The following is a 17,588-nucleotide window of genomic DNA, read 5'->3' as shown; positions in this document are numbered from 1 at the left end:
ACTGTTAAAATGTGTTCATTTTGTTCAACTGCATATGGTAATGTGGACAATATCTCTATATTTGTATCACTGTGTATTTTCATTCTTTGCTTCCAGTAAATTTATGCTTACATGTGCGTTACCCTCCAGAAGCACATTCTTTTTAAATTGTAGAGAAAACATTTTTAAAAAAATGTTATAGAGATTCACAATCTCCTATATTGCAAAAGCTTATGGGTGGTAAGTGCAACTTCCAGAACGATTGAAGAAAGCAGAAATTCTCCTAAAACAAACATGAAACTAAAGACAATCGTCAAAAACAATTAATTCTGGAAACTAATTAGAATCATACTTTGCGATGAGAAGGCTTTATTCAAAAAGACTACTGAACCCTAATAGGAACGACAGAAGTCCGATATTTTAGCGGAAGAATGCTTCCATTTCAACCCTACCTCCAACTCTATTACAGTTATTCTTACTGCCGGGCCTTCTGATTTGATGTAGAGCAAGAGTACAATGCATAGAAAATTGTACTGGGAAGTGCTGTGAAAAACAAAACAGAAGGGGCGCCTGGGTGGCTCAGTCAGTTGGGCATCTGACTTCAGTGCACGTCATGATTTCTTGGTTAGTGGGTTTGAGTCCCACCTCCGGCTCTGTGCTGACAACTCCGAGCCTGGAGCCTGCTTCGGATTCTGCGTCTCCCTGGCTCTCTGCCCCTCCCCCACTCGTGCTGTCTCTGTCTCTGTCTCAAAAATAAATAAATATAAACAAAATGTTTAAGAGAAAAAAAAAAAAAAAAAGAAGTCTCCAAAAAGATCCCAAACCATTTAGGAAAGTCAACACACAGCTAGCCTGAGATGGTGATACTGATTGAGACCAGCCAAAAACTGGAAGAAAGGCCAGAAATTTTAGCAAACACAGGAGAGTGAAATGCTCATGATGGACATTAATGAGATTCATGTATCCCCGGTGTAGAAGGCAGATCGTTTCTGAGTATTTGTTCAGGCTCAGGAGAAAGCCAGAGAATCTTGGTTACCTACTCATCTCAAAGGAGCATGAGGCCTTGATTAAGCAAAAAGAATCTGCAGCAGACTTGCTAAGCACCTGAACTTTGAATGTGGCCCCGAACCACAAAAAGATCTAACAGCAAAGAATAAACCCTGACTGACCCAGTATTAAAGCCTATCCTTTGCATCCATTTCACTGGAGATCACATTTGGCCAAAAGCGTATTATCTTATAAAATGTAGAGGATCGGGTCTTCGTTATAATAGTAAGCGTATTTCTCCAATTTGCTTCAATCTGCAAATCCAGAAGAAAATTAAAAGAAAAAAATACACACATATCTTCAAATTAGTAGCAACATGAATTGAGAAAGAATATTCACAGTTATGTACCTCTGGATCTATGTCATTTATCTGTATTTTTCTTTCTGGACTAAAAGGGAAAGTTCTGAACCACAATCAACTGCTTGATGATAGGCATCAATCCGTCACCCGTGAGGGTGGTTGGTGAACTCTTCTCCTGGGTTAAAATTAGGGAAGATAATAAGACTGATAACATCCTTAGCATGGCTGCTTTGACACAGGCACTGACCCTTCTACCTTCCCAGCAAAGGAAAAGTGCTTGCCAGGTTAGTAGTTGACTAAAGGAATGAGGACTTTTCTCATAATAAATGACAAATTCCACTAATAAAGTTAGTTTAACTTATATTAAACTAATGTAATAGGGGATATATATATAGGACCAAAAATTCAAACAAGTAGTTGTTAGGGAAACTTAGAAAAGTCCCTGAAGTGAGTAATATGCTTTGACTCTGCTTAACGCTCAGTCACCGGCTGGACCCTACAGCGTAATGAATAAAATATAATCCTGTATAAATGTTCATTATATTACGATTTCGTGCACATTCTTTTGTCTGCCTTTCTTCTCCTGCCTGCCAATAAGTGCTCTTATTTCCTTCAAAGAATAGCAGGTGTTCTGTCCCATTTTCATAAGGTGAGACACTGTGGAGTGTGTGAATAAAAATAAAGGATTTATCAGAGTGCTTGTAAGATTATTTAAAATGTATCTTATCATGTAATTCAACTTCCTGAGCTCATTACTGATCATACTTTTCATAAAAATTCACTAAGAGACAGGGAAAGAAACTTTAGTTGCTAACGTAAGACATCTCCTAGCCTTAGAAATAATTAAATAGCAAAATATATCCTAAGTAACCATCCATATTCTTTTAGAATAAGACTTTTCTCCCATCCTTCCTTATACGAAAATCTTCTTTGCTTGATGCTAGTAGAGCATGAAGGGAAAAAATCATGCCCAGTTTGTATTTTAGTACACTTAGCTAAGGAAAAAAAATGCATTCAGTTTAGGGTCTTCCCCCATCTATCCATATGGTGGCATATAAATCTTTAACACTGGAAAGAAAAAGAAAAAAACCTACTGTTTCACCCATAAAATAAGCAAAATAATACCTGCCAATCACTCTCATGGATGTGCTGTGTTAATTTGCTGAGACAGTGAAAAATGAATAACGATGTCACTTTGTAAATTTCATCAATCTAGGCTATGCTACAGAAAGGTCTTGAGTAGGCAGAAAGATTCTACAGAAAGGTCCTACAGTTGATCAACTGTTCAAGAAACTGTGGGACATCTCTACCCTGCCATGCTACTCATCTGAAATAGGGAGGGACCAATTAGTAGGTACACTTTTGAATTTCAGAGGAATTATGCTGAGTAAGAAAGAAAATCTCCATTACACCCTGCAATCTGTTTGACAATATTATAATGGCAATTTTCTAAGATGGGAGAACAGACTAAGATGAAGCAAGGATGAGGCTATAAGGCTATACGATGGCAGGTGTACACGATCCATGTGATAAAACTGTTCTGGACCTTGTGATAAACATACATGGAGCTAAAGACACACACAAAGGCATAAATGCATGGAAGACCAGCGACATCTGAATGAAATCGGTGAAGCCTGTCAAAATCAGTTTCCTAGTGGTCATATTGCACGATAGTTACGGTAGATGCAACTATTGCAGGAAACTCAGTAAGGAGCATATGGCCTCTAGGCAATCTCTGTATTATTTCTTACAAGTGCATGAAAATATGCAATTGCTTTAAAATGATTGTTTCGATCCAGACTTCAACTGATTTGTCTGAAGAGTTAAATGATCTAAAACAAATTTCTTCAAAAATCATCAGCACATGCCATTCTAGTATTTATATACTCAGAAATAATTTATCAGTCTCAATATCAATAAAATACAGTACTGTAAGTTAACAGGAACAGTGACAGCAGCAGACATTATTCTCAAAATTAAAAATTGTCAAAAATCATTTTTTGTGATCTTATATTTGCCCAGAATGACTGATGTCCCTTTCAATTATACCTATTGAAAATGAAAAAAAGAAAGAAAATGTCGTGAATATGAGACTATGTGAAAGGATATGAAAGAAGTATATAAAAATTCAACTGCATTTCTAAGAAAGTAATGAACAATTGGAACTAAAGTTTAAAAAAATACCCATTCCAATAGCATCAAAATACAAATTAATTAGGAATATATTTAACTAAATATAACCGCTGACAAAACAAAGCAAAATTTAACTGCTGACGCTGTTCAACTATTGCTAAAATAAATGGACACATATCCCATGTGTACTAATCAGAAGAATTAATATTGTTATTAGTGCTCCACAAATGGATCTATATATTCTATATATTCTCAATCAATAAAGACAGTGTAGTTTTGATTTAAAGGATACGTACATATACACACATATAACTAAATAGGATAGGAAGGCCAGAAATAAACACACATATACCGATTTTTAACAAAAATACTGACGCCCTTCAGTGAAAATGAATAGTTGTTTCAACCAACACTGATGAAATAAAAACAGAATATCTTTATTAAGAAAATACTCTCCACCACATGTCATAAAATTATCTTGAAATTGCTCATAGGTGTAAATTTCAAAGCTAACAGAATAAGTCTTATTAAAATATAGTACAAGAAGTTTTGATCTTGGGTTACATAAATATTTCTTCATATGTCAAACAAAGCATAACAATTGCTAAATTTGACTTTATGATAATTTAAAACTTTTGCTAACTTCCAGCTGTAAGATGAATGATTTCTGGGGATATAATACATAGCATGGTGACTATAATGAATAATAATGTATTATAAACTTGAAAGTTTTAAGACGAAGGGTAAAAAAAAAAAAAGCTTGGCCATTGGGGATTAAGAAAAAATAACTTTTGCTAATGAACAAACAGAGTTGCTGGAGGGGAGGCACATGAGGGGATGGGCTAAATGAGTGATGGGCATTAAGGAGGGCACTTGTTGGGATGAGCACTGGGGGTTACACGTAAGTGATGAAACCATTAGTACACTGTAGGTTAACTTGAATTTAAATAAATATATTTTTTTAATGGCAAGCTTTGGGCTAGAATGAAATATTTGTAAAATATATATGTGTCAAAGGTGTTGTATCTATAATGTATAAAGAACTCATCAATTTGTCAAAATTATAAGAAGACAACTTAATTAAAGTGAGCAAAAGATTGAACAGACAGGTCATCAAAATAATACAAATTATGAATACCCACATGAAAAATTGCTTGTCACCATTTGTCATCAGAGAGATGCAAATTGAACCCTCAATAAAATATTTAAAATAAATTCACAGAAAAGGTGTTCAGACTTATGGTTACACAGAGATGGGGGTTCGAGGGAGGGGGGATGGAAGGAAGGGGGTCAAAGGTACAAACTTCCAGTTGTAAGATAATTCATAGAGCTGTAATGAACATGCTCAGTATAGCTTAACACTGATGTGTGATGTATAGGAACACTGCTAAGAGTAAATCCTAAGAGTTCTCATCACTAGGAGACTTACCTTCAGTTGTTTTTCTTTCCTTCTCTCTTTTACTTTTATTATATCTATATGAAAAGATTGATGTTAGCGAAACCTGTTTGGTAGTCATGTCACAGCATCTCTGAATCAAACCATCATGCTGTCTGCCTTAAATTTATACAGTGACATGTGTCAATTATTTCTCAGTAAAACCGGGGGGAAAAGCAGACTATCGATATGGCTAAAATGTTAAAAGTCAGGCAATACCACGTTTAACAAGGATATTGAACAACTAGACTCTCATACACCTGATAGGATACAAATTTTTACAGTGATAAGATACAAATGTTTACAGCCACCTTGAAAAAATGTAGCTATTTCTTAACAAGTGAAATAAACACTTTCCATATTCCCATGCTTATCCCATTCCATTTTATCAAAAGAAATAAAAATGCATGTTCTCTCCTACAGTCATAAATGTAACACAAAAGTTAATTCATAATAACCCAGAGTATACACAACACTTTTGCCTATCATCTCTTTTTTATTGAAGTATAATTAACAAAGTGTTACATTAGTTTCAAAGAAATAATTATTTATTCAAGAAATAAACAGATTGTAGTGCAAGCATATAATGATAAACTACTCAGTGGTAAAAAGAAAATAACTAATGATAAAAAATAACATGGATAAATGTCACAAGAATGTGGTAAATAAATTAGACACAGAAGACAACATTCTATATAATTTCATTTATGCAACATTTTCCATACACACACACACACACACACACACACACACACACACACACAGGCTACAGCTATAGGAAGAAATGATTACTGGTTGCCAGAGTCAGGGTTTGGGGATGATCTAGAATTCAAAAAATACATGAGGAAACATTTGGCATAACAGAATCACTCTATATTATGACTGTGGTGGGGGCTACCTCCCTGTACATATGCCTCAAACTTTATTGTACTGTACATTAAATATTGATGAACACACACACACACACACACACACACAGAAAGTTCAAATACAAAATCATTAACTTATCCCAGGCTGTCTAAATGGCAGTGATACAGCATTAACATTTCGGCTTCTAGGGTGCCGTTAAAAGCCCATGGTCTCAAATGCCATGAGAACTCTCTGGATAGGGGAAAAGAAAAAAGAAAAAAAATCTAAATATCTCAAAGACACGCCTCTTCAATTCATCTATAAAACCATAAGCTTCTTAGAATTTTAGGGTTGGTACCCCTCAATACTCTTACAAGGAATCTCAAGGCACAGACAGGCTTATCTTAATGATGTATGTGGGTTTGTCTTTTATCTACGGGACTGGGTATTTCTTACGGAAAAGAAAGAATGAGTCAGAGTCGTCCCCAAAGACACAGATGGCAAAAGCCTGAGGGAACGATGAACACAGGGAGTAGGATTAAACCCTAATTAAGGAATTGACAATGTGTACAATTTTTTTTTTAATTTCTCTGAATCAGTGACTCCTAGTTTACTGCTTTGTGAACTGTGAACAGAAGTATCCATACTGATTATCCTCAACTTGATCCAATATTGTATGTTGAGTGTGTGGACCGGCTAACTTGTCTCATTCGTTCATAGCCTCATTCTTATCTGGGTTTTATTTAGGTGTCATCCTTTTAGAACAGAGACTGATTCCAGGTTGCTGAGATTTTTGTTGGTGTTTTTGTAGGCATGACTGCCTTTGGGAGGAATGTAAGTGAAATTAACATTCATCAGAATAGAAAATATCAGTGGTGACCTTGAGGAAGTTTCAGGAAGAATTTTAGAAAGTTTGTTGCCATCAACAGAATCAACTCATGAGAGAAAATGTATAACTTATGTAGCAAAGTCACTTTGTGGAGCGCCTGGGTGGCTCAGTTTGTTGAGCGCCCAGCTTGGGCTTGGGTCATGATCTCACAGTTAGTGAGTTCGAGCCCCGCGTTGGGCTCTGTGCTGACAGCTGGGAGCCTGGAGCCTGCTTCAGATTCTGCGTCTCTCTCTCTCTCTCTGCCCCTCACCCATTCATGCTCTGTCTCTCTGTCTCTCTTTCAAAAATAAATAAACTTTAAAAAATATTTTTAAAAAATTTGCTTCGACTTTGCCTGCTCAAGCAAGCTACTGGGAACTGGAAATGTGTCGCTTCCTCTGTTGACTTTTTTATCAATTATTATGTAAACTACCTGCTTGACTCACTAGCTCCCCTGCCTGAGAGAAGTAACAGGACAGTGTAATGGGATTCCATTGGCTTGTCATCAAGAAAGTTATTGCTAATAGTGGTCCCTCTGTCCAGAAGACAAGTGTCCTCTCTCCATTGGGAGGTACAGCCATGGATGCATATTAGAAGAGGAGTATGGAATCAACACGTTACATTTTTCTGTGTCTAAACACCAGTGGCTTTTGGAAATATATTTCCCCAGAGTGTGCTATGTGAATTTGATAGCAAAAGTAGTGGCTAAACTCTTAAATGCTGTAATCCAAATGACTAGATTCAAATCCTAATTCTGCCACATCCTAGAAGTGTAACCTCAGGGTAACTCATTCATCCGGAATAAACCTCTGCTTCTTGATCTATAAAGTGGAGCTAAAAATAAACCTACATCATAGGGTCATAATATATTTAGAAAATTCACTTAAAATGGTTAGCACATTACCTGAAGTATAGCAAGGCTCAATAAAACTAAGGTGTTATCAATACCATGGAAGACAAAATATGTCATATAGTAGGCACCTAATAGTTGTTTTTAATCTTATTAGAATAATTTTTAAAACATAAAGAAGAGAATTATAGAAATAAAAAGAGTAGCGAATGATATTGGCCAAAATATATATTAAATGCATATCCTATGTGACATACTACCAGTTTTGTTATGTATATGTTATTATAGTACCAACATTTTATACATGAAAAAAAAAGTCAACACATAAAACGATTATTGTTAAGGACTTAGCATTGAAGAAAAATTCAAGTAAAGTAAATGAAGTTACTATAAAAATCTACACAGGAATTGACTTTTATAGTTATTCTACATGTAAATATATCTGTGATATAGCAGTATTCTCTTAAATTTTATGAAACATTATAAAAGTATTTAGTATTTACAGGAAATATGAAACTTCTTGATAGCTATTCATCCAGTATGTACTGTTTATCCTTGGATCTTTTCAGTTTAGATAGAAAAGAACAATTTGACAGCAACTGATGCTTTATATGTTAGAATTTTTAGCTAAATTCTTGGGCCCCAGTAGTATTGAGAGACAGGCTAGGGGTAATGATCTGGGCAAATTGAAAAGTGTGATAGTGATTAGGCAAATAAAGAAAGATAGCACTGCTCTGCATGAATCATTACCAAACCATTTGATAATGTTCTCAGGCATTACCCACTGACAGACTTTTATCAATGGCTAATTAGAGGAGTCCAAATAAAGGAACAAACAGAGCTCCTAATTGGACCAATACGATAATCATCTGTTTTCAGAAGGAAACAGATATAAAATACTTAATAAAATTGGATATATGCGTTAATATATTTTTAATAATAAAGATACCTGTGTGGAAATGTTACAAGGAATTAGAAAAGTGTGTAACACTTTGTAACTTCAGGATTTGAAATGAGAACCACTACTGTCTGCTCATCCGTTGAGGTATGCCTTTGGTTTTATTTCATTCTTCACAGTCGTTCTAGATAACCTAGCCATCATCATTACCTCTACTGTCCAAAAGGAAAAAATAGCCATAGATTTGTCTCTTAATCCCTCAGGCAGTGAGCTGTAAAATAACAGTAGCCACAGGACCAAAGTATAGAATGATGCACCATAATGGAGAAAATTAAACATTAGAGCTTCCAGAATAACAAATGAGATTCTTACTTAAGTACATATTTGGCATATCGAATAGATTAGTGTGCTAAGGCAGTATTTCTGGACCATCTTTCCGATACCACCTAATATCAACCAAATCTGATTTTAGAACTTTATTAAACTGCCAAATTAGTCAGTATGCATTTGTCACCACAGGTAATTATGTTTATGAACATATCTGACACATTTGCAACTGATTTCTTTCTCCGCTTCCAATGTGGACAAAGTAGAGACAAGAGTTACTGCTCGAGCTTTTCCAAAACTCAAGTGACCAGAGGTTACAACAGATTAAAGAGAAAAATCACAACAGAGAAACAGAGGCAAATGAAGGAAAGTAGGAAGAGAAATAGAGGAGGCTCCTTGCAAGAACAAAACAGAGGTGATAATCAAGATCTGAAAATATTAAAAAAGATATTAAAAGTATTATAAGTCCACTATGCACACTCTAAACTAACAGTTGCAGAAAGATAGAGGAGATAGATCAATTCCCCAAAGACACAGATGTCACAACTTGGTGAGATGACCCTAAAACTCTACATTCATCCAAGCACTTTAAAGAGGAAAGCCTCCTTACAAAAACAAAAACAAAAACAAACAAACAAACAACAACAACACAATCTCGATTCTCAAATAGCTTCCAGCTGAATATCTAAGAGTTATAGAGAAACAATACCATTTCAATTCAAATTCTTTCAGCAAATAGAAAGAAAACTGTTAGATAATAGAAGAGAGGGGAAGATGTCCCAACAATTGTATAAGGCCAGCAATATCCTGATACAAAATGATATGTGTACAAGGTGTTTCATTGTTTTTCTATGAAAGAGACTGGGAAAACCTCAGATGTCTATGTATAGGGACATTTTGCGTAAAAGACGATATACCATATAATAGAATACTTTGAAATCATATAGGTAAAATGAGAAGCTTTCTATGTATTATGCTTACTCTGCACAATTGTATGACATTTAAAGAGTTCCACGCTTGTTAATGCAAGAAGTAAGAATTGGAATGATGCAAATATTTACGCGATAACATGGAAAAAAATAAAAATATATACCCATGCTTGTTTGTGCTTGCCATTTTGAAAGAAACACTGGAACAAATGACCAGAAACCAATAAAGTTTATTTCTTCAGTGGAGAGAGGATAAGATAATGTTGGGTTAGTCATAATAAACTTAGCTGAGCAAGTGATATGCAAGCTAGGATTTGGAGCATTTGGAGCAACTTGCCAGTTGGAAAGAAACAGGGAGAGTTCTTCCAGAATAAGTCTACAACATTTCCAAGAGAATGTAGGCTGAGGAATTTGGCACTGATAAAAGCCCAGTGTGGTGGATACTTACAGATCCAGGAGAAGAGAAGGTCAGGATGTGGTGGGGAATTCCAGCCTGCTTAAAATTGAAAACCCTGTAATCAGCCTTAGTATATCCATAATTCCCTTGCAGAGTGACATCATTCCTTTCCCAAGAATAAAATGATGGCGTTGTAATTAATCTTATGATGCTAGAGAAGATAGCATGATGATTTTATTAAGCTCTTTGAAGTTTTAAGAAGAACAAATGAGCAGTATTCTTATGGCACTGAAAAGTCCTGATACCAGGGACGAATCATTGGCCTCCATGGAAATATCAATTCTTTGAAAGGAGGACAACAAATCTTCGTTTTTAAAGAATGTTCAGACCGGCAATGTTCAAACTGGGAGTCCATTTGGCCCTGTAGTTTCATCTCACGAGTAAAGATACTAAAACAAAGAGGCAATTATTTGCTCAAAGTTCTAGCTTCAGAACTGGAGCAAGAACATACCATTTCCAATATGAGTCTACTGCTCTTTGCTCTAAAACATTCCTAATTTTAAGCAAGTAGTTAGAAATTTTGTAAAAACACATAGTCAATAAGCCTCTAGTCCTTTAGGCACCATGTAGATCCACATATAAAGTATAAACAAAAGACATTTTTAAAAAATCAATTATTTTAAATTTAACCGAAGTCAAATTTGCTCGTGTTTAGACAGAGCTTTATTCTCTAGTATATATATGCAGGTTGTCCCACTAAAGAATACACGGTCAGATGACAACATCCCTTCCCCAGGCATTGAGTAATGAAGAGTCATCTATTTTTTGGCATGTATAGTTTCCATATGAATTTCAGAAGTCAAAACCTGAAATATCCTTTTCATGAGTACGAAAAATGTAACATATGAACATATTTAGAATAGCTTTTATAAAATGCTATATATCTTTTTAATTTTTTAAAATATTTTTTAAGTTTATGTTGAGGGAGTGAGAGAAAGAGAGAGAGCAAGCAGAGGAGGGGCAGAGAGAGAGACAGAGACAGAGAGAGAATCCCAGGTAGGCTCCACACTGTCAGCACAGAGCCTGGCATGCGGCTTGATCCCATGAACTGCAAGATCATGACCTGAGTGGAGATGAAGAGTTGGTTGCTTAACCAACTCAGCCACCCAGGCACCCCTAAAGTACTATATTTTTAATCAGTGGAATAAATGGTTTGACATCTGAGATTTAACTTGATGCACCCTACATTACATCAGTTACGATTTATGACTATTAGAGAAAAAAATAACATTAAGACAAAAACCAACTGTACTTGAGTTTAGTTGATAAAGCTTTCATTTTAATGGGGATTTTTTTTAGTTCTAAAATGCTTTAAAGAGTATTTTCAAAGTTTTTTTAAAAATGTATGGTTTGAAAGTTTTACAAATATGTAACAATTATGCTTCTGTATTTATTTGATGCTTGAGTATATTAATGCAAATCTCACTAATTAGTGGAGATGCTAAAAAACTTTTATCATTGATTATAAAGCTGTATGGCAGTCAGGTCACTTTTAAGAGAATTCAAATATGTGCACAGAGTTCCAAATGACACATGATGATATGAATTGTAAAAGCTTTATTGTAATTTTTTTTTCAATCTGAACTTCCAATTTTCCTTTTAACTTTTAATAAGAAATGGGGGTAAGAGCACACTTGTTATACCTCTCCATTCCTCTCCATTCACTTTTACCCACCTAGATGATTATTGTTTATTGACATAAAACAAACAAAAATGGTAGCTAAATCACCTGATGGAGGTGTTAGCTAACTCTATGGTGGTAATCATTTTTCATTATATAAGTGTACCAAATAAACATGTCTCCATTCACTTTTTACAAAAATAAGATACCTCCCTAAAACTTAAAATGACAGTCTTTTCCATCAATTAGAAAACCCATTCTTAACTACATTTATTATTAAATGAAAGCATTATATTACAATCTCATAAATGGAAGGTAATCCCGTCAATAAAATGTAGCTATAAAACATACCAGTTTTTTCACAGATACAGCCAAATTTATATAAGTCATCACTAATTAAGGTTTATTTCAAAACAAGTATAACGATATATTGCAAAATCTAAATTATATTGTTTAACAGATCATAGAATTCTTCTGGATTTTAGTCATCAAGAACCAATTATGACCAAAAATTTGTATAAAGTGAATGTAATTATAACTTTTAGAAAGCTCACTAATATCAGGTTGAATTTTACTGTCTATCTTTCAGAGATTTTGATTCAGAAGATCTCTAATGAGACAGGGGAGAAGCCATGTGCATTCTATAAGTTACTCAAGTAATTGACGTTGCCATACAAGATTGGAAGTTTTACTATATGTTAAAAAGAAAATCAAGACTATCAGTATTTGAGCTGAACTTTCCAAATACTTAGGTTAATTGAGTTTGTTTATTTGTAAACTTTTTTTTTTTTTTTTCTTGAGAGAGAAAGAGAGAGAGAATCCCACGAAAACCAGAGAGAGAGAGAAGTGGGGCTTGTGCTCACCCAAATCGGGGCTCGAGTTCACCTGATTCAGGACTCAAACTCACGAAACTCATGACCTGAGCCAAAGTCAGATGCTTAACCAACTGAACCACCCATGTGTCCCTATTTGTAACCTTTCTTGTATGAACAAATATATCTGATTTGCTGAAAAAGCATGTTTTCTTTACAAAAGAAACTTTTTCTTCTTGCCTTGTTTATTTACTAGGCATACCTCCTTTAGCTTGGGTATGCAAAATATCCTTCAATTCCCTGCATGAGTGAAGAAAAATTTAGAACTGCATGAATTGGTGAAATATTTTTTTGTAGGGATTTATCTACTTTCATTGGAAAACTTCTGAAGTCCTGAAACATAACTTACATGGAAAAATGTGATTTGGATTCTAAATTGGTTATTACAACATAGTTCCATTATCAAGAATTAAACCTAGGGGCGCCTGGGTGGCTCAGTCAGTTGAGCGTCCGACTTGGGCTCATGTCATGATCTCACGGCTCGTGAGTTCAAGCCCTGCGTTGAACTCTGCCCTGCGTTGGGCTCTGTGCTGACAGCTCAGAGCCTGGAGCTTGCTTCCGATTGTGCGTCTCCCTCTCTCTCTGCTCCTAACCCACTCACATTCTGTCTCTGTCTCTCTCAAAAATAAATAAACATTAAGGGGCGCCTGGGTGGCGCAGTCGGTTAAGCGTCCGACTTCAGCCAGGTCACGATCTCGCGGTCCGTGAGTTCGAGCCCCGCGTCAGGCTCTGGGCTGATGGCTCGGAGCCTGGAGCCTGTTTCCGATTCTGTGTCTCCCTCTCTCTCTGCCCCTCCCCCGTTCATGCTCTGTCTCTCTCTATCCCAAAAATAAATAAACGTTGAAAAAAAAAATTAAAAAAAAAAAATAAATAAATAAACATTAAAAAAAATAAAAAAAGAATAAAACCTAGAAAAATACAGAGTAACTGCCATAATTAATGAAAAAGGATAATGTAGATACATTTACATCTTATTTTTGCCATTAAGGACTTAGGTAGACAACCCAGCAAGGTTAGTTATTGCTATTTTTATATGAAATATGACCTGAAATGGTTAACTATTGTGTTATAATTTCAATGATAAATTATATCTTATCATTTAAATTGTAATCTATTAAAGTATAACTTATTACTTTAAAATCAGCTAATATGTTTAACATCTTAAAATTGACTAATAAAAATCCACTTCATGGATTTATTGGGAATATATGTGATAGTGTGTTTTGTGTGGTTATCACAGTGCCGAGGAAATAGTAAATCCTCATTAAGTAGTTACTAAGCACCAGGAAACAGTCCCTGAATCAAGTGTAATTAAAGAGAAATAAAACATAGGTTGTTTGATAAGAAAAAAACCCCACAAGAACATATGTTTAAAAATCCATTTAAACTGCTACTACATTTATGACTGCATATATCTATAAGCTACATCTGAAAGTAAAATAGAAACCACAATATCCAAACAATTTTGCAATTCATCATTCTTTCGTTATTCTAAAAAAACGGGGAGGGTGGGGAGTAACATTATGGCAAAAGTAGCAAGATGTTTGAGGAGAGACTAAGTACAAGAGACAATATGAAAACCACAGCCAAGGCTACTTACAGTATCAGTTGGCTCAGAAAGAATGGCTCAAAAAATTGAGAGAGATAAAAGAACAGCATGATTAATTTCCAGTCCACAAGTATTAGCGAGGGTAAGAGAGGGGGATAACGGGAAAAGGAGGGTGGGTATGGGAACAAGGACACTGTTAGTAAAAGATCAGGCCATGGGAATTTAGGTTGGGATTTCCAACATCTTTTGTTATTTACTATCAAGTATATTCTGTAGTATGTATATGTGCATGGCACTCAGGGTATCTCCATAAAAAACAAACACATACGAAAGTATTAGTAACTACAATGACCCATGTAATGGGATGGGCTATGAAGCAGCTTCCAAGCTCCTGGCTAAGAACGTACTGGTCTCTGCCGTGTGCTTTCTTTCTCTTTTTTGCTAAAGAAAAGATGAAATACTGCTTTTGGCAGGAAATATTCACTATATCTGCCAAAATTACACTTGGTAGACAGCAATTCAAGTAGTAAATATATTTTTATGGATAATTAGTTGATTGAATGTCTGTGTGGATTAGAGGCTTTTTAATATTCATGACTAATTATGTCTATGAATATTTTATTAATTTCTGTTTTGTTTGAAATAATGATGCTACAATAACATGGAACCCAAATGCTTAATATTAATAAACTCTAAATAATAAGTCAATGGCAATTCTGTGATTAAGTATCACCCAAAGCTTCCTTGATGGAACAATATAATACGCAAAATGCAAATATTGTAGCTTAGGTACAGAGACATGCAATCCATTATTTTCCTTATAAATCAGAAAATCTCTATGTAGAGCCACCCTCATTATTTTCAACACTTTTTACAGAATCACTTGATTATAAGAAATCACTCGATTACAAGCCCGTTCTTTGGTAACAGAATCCACAGAAAGGATTTCATCACCTGCCGAAGACATACACACATTGTTTTAAGTACACTTTTATTTACGGAGCTCACAAGTGGCCCCACTTTAAATTTGTATTTAAGCACCAATGCCAAAACATTGTAGTTATTTATTTACTTTTGTTTTTTTCTTTCACTGATCTGTATGCTTTTAAGGACAGACATAGCACATATATTATATTTTGGTTTTGCTTATTTCTGTATTTACTGGAATTAGCAAAAAAACAAAAAAAAAAGTCTTCGGTGAATAGGGAAATAATTTTCTCTGAAATCCTAAATATTTTCAGAGACATAAATTTTGATATTTAATTCTAAATATCAAAGCATGGGATGATTAAATATTTTCATAGTGACCCGATTTCTTCTAGAGTCCAACAAAAGAATGTTTTGTACGATAGCTTTATCTTTCACATCCATGCATCTCTTGTGCCTAATTACAGCCATAGCTTCACTGCCTTCAACTACTGCAACTTTTTCACTCCTGCCCAAATCTGAAACAGCCACCACGGGAATCCAAGCAGGTGCATTTAGTTATGGGACGGAAACTGAAGGACTTCATAGGAATCTGCTTTAGGTTCCTTTTCCTGCTTCTATTTTTTTTTACATCTTTTTTTTTTTTTCTTTACATCGAAGTTAGTTAGCATCTAGTGCAACAAGGAGTAGATTCCTTGATGCCCCTTACCCATTTAGCCCATCCTCCCTCCCACAACCCCTCAAGTAACCCTCTCTTTGTTCTCCATGTCTAAGAGTCTCTTATGTTTTGCCCCCCTCCCTGTTTTTATATTATTTTTGTTTCCCTTCCCTTATGTTCATCTGTTTTGTCTCTTAAAGTCCTCATGAGTGAAGCCATATAATATTTGTCTTTCTCTGACTAATTTCGCTTAGCGTAATACCCTCCAGTTCCATCCACGTAGTTGCAAATGGCAAGATTTCATTCTTTTTGATTGATGAGTAATACTCCATTGTATATATACTTACCACATCTTCTTTATCTATTCACCCATTGATGGACATTTGGGCTCTTTCCATACTTTGGCTCTTGTTGATAGTGCTGCTATAAACATGGGGGTGCATGTGTCCCTTCGAAACAGCACACCTGTATCCCTTGGATAAATACCTAATAGTGCCATTGCTAGGTTGTAGGGTAGTTCTATTTTTAGTTTTTTGAGGAACCTCCAGAGTGGCTGCACCAGTTTTCAATAATCCCACCAGCAGTGCAAAAGAGATCATTTTTCTCTGCCTTCTCGCCAACATCTGTTGTTGCCTGTTATTAATGTTAGCCACTCTGTCAGGTGTGAGGTGGTATCTCATTGTGGTTTTGATTTGTATTTCCCTGGTGATGAGTGATGTTGAGCATCTTTTCATGTGTCTGTTGGCCATCTGGATGTCTTCTTTGGAGAAGTGTCTATTCATGTCTTTTGCCCAGTTCTTCACTGGATTATTTGTGTTTTAGGTGTTGAGTTTGGTAAGTTCTTTATAGATTTTGGATACTAACCCTTTATCTGATATGTCATTTGCAAATATCTTCTCCCATTCTGTCGGTTGCCTTTTAGTTTTGCTGATTGTTTCCTTCGCTGTGCAGAAGCTTTTTGTTTTGATGAGGTCCCAGTAATTCATTTTTGCTTTTGTTTTCCTTGCCTCCAGAGACATGTTGAGTAAGAAGCTGCTGCGGCCAAGATCAAAGAGGCTTTTGCCTGCTTTCTCCTCAAGGATTTTGATGGCTTCCTGTCTTACATTGAGGTCTTTCATCTATTTTGAGTTTATTTTTGTGTATGGTGTAAGAAAGTGGTCCAGGCTCATTCTTCTGCATGTCGCTGTCCAGTTTTCCCAGCACCACTTGCTGAAGAGACTGTCTTTATTCCGTTGGATATTCTTTCCTGCTTTGTCAAAGATTAGTTGGCCATACGTTTGTGGGTCCATTTCTGGGTTCTCTATTCTGTTCCATTGATCTGAGTGTCAGTTCTTGTACCAGTACCATACTGTTTTGTTCATTATAGCTTTGTAGTACAGCTTGAAGTTCGGGATTGTGATGCCTCCTGCTACTATTCTTGCTGGGACCTGAACCTCCCCACCTCACTTTACACAGGCCTTGTAATGCAAATAGCATATGTCCTCCTTGTAAAGGAGTTAATGATTTCTCTAGAATAGAAGGACCAGATGAGAATGACCTAAGGAAGCTATTCCAGACCACCTGTGCTAGATGCTAGGCATCTGGATTCTGAGGACTCCCTGGCTCCAAGGAGTAACACCTGGGGCCTCATCTTTGCTCTAATTGGTTCCAAGATGTCTGAGAGGATATGTACACCAATCCACTGTCCTCAATAAAAAATTCCCTAGATCCCAAGCAAAGTAGAGACTTCCTCTTTTCCAAGTCTCCTGGACAGTCTGTCTCTATACATAGTATCTTCAGCAATTTCTGCTTTCACCTCCTGCTGGCTCACATTTGATTTCCATCCTGCATGAAGTCAAGGACCCTCTTGGTTGGTCCCGGGGGGACCCTCTTGGGCTCCTCAGACCTG

This window comes from Puma concolor, chromosome D3 (assembly GCF_028749965.1).
Source record: "Puma concolor isolate L17-30 chromosome D3, mPumCon1.1.hap2, whole genome shotgun sequence".
Classification (NCBI taxonomy): domain Eukaryota; kingdom Metazoa; phylum Chordata; class Mammalia; order Carnivora; family Felidae; genus Puma; species Puma concolor.
Note: the sequence above shows the minus strand (reverse complement) of the source record.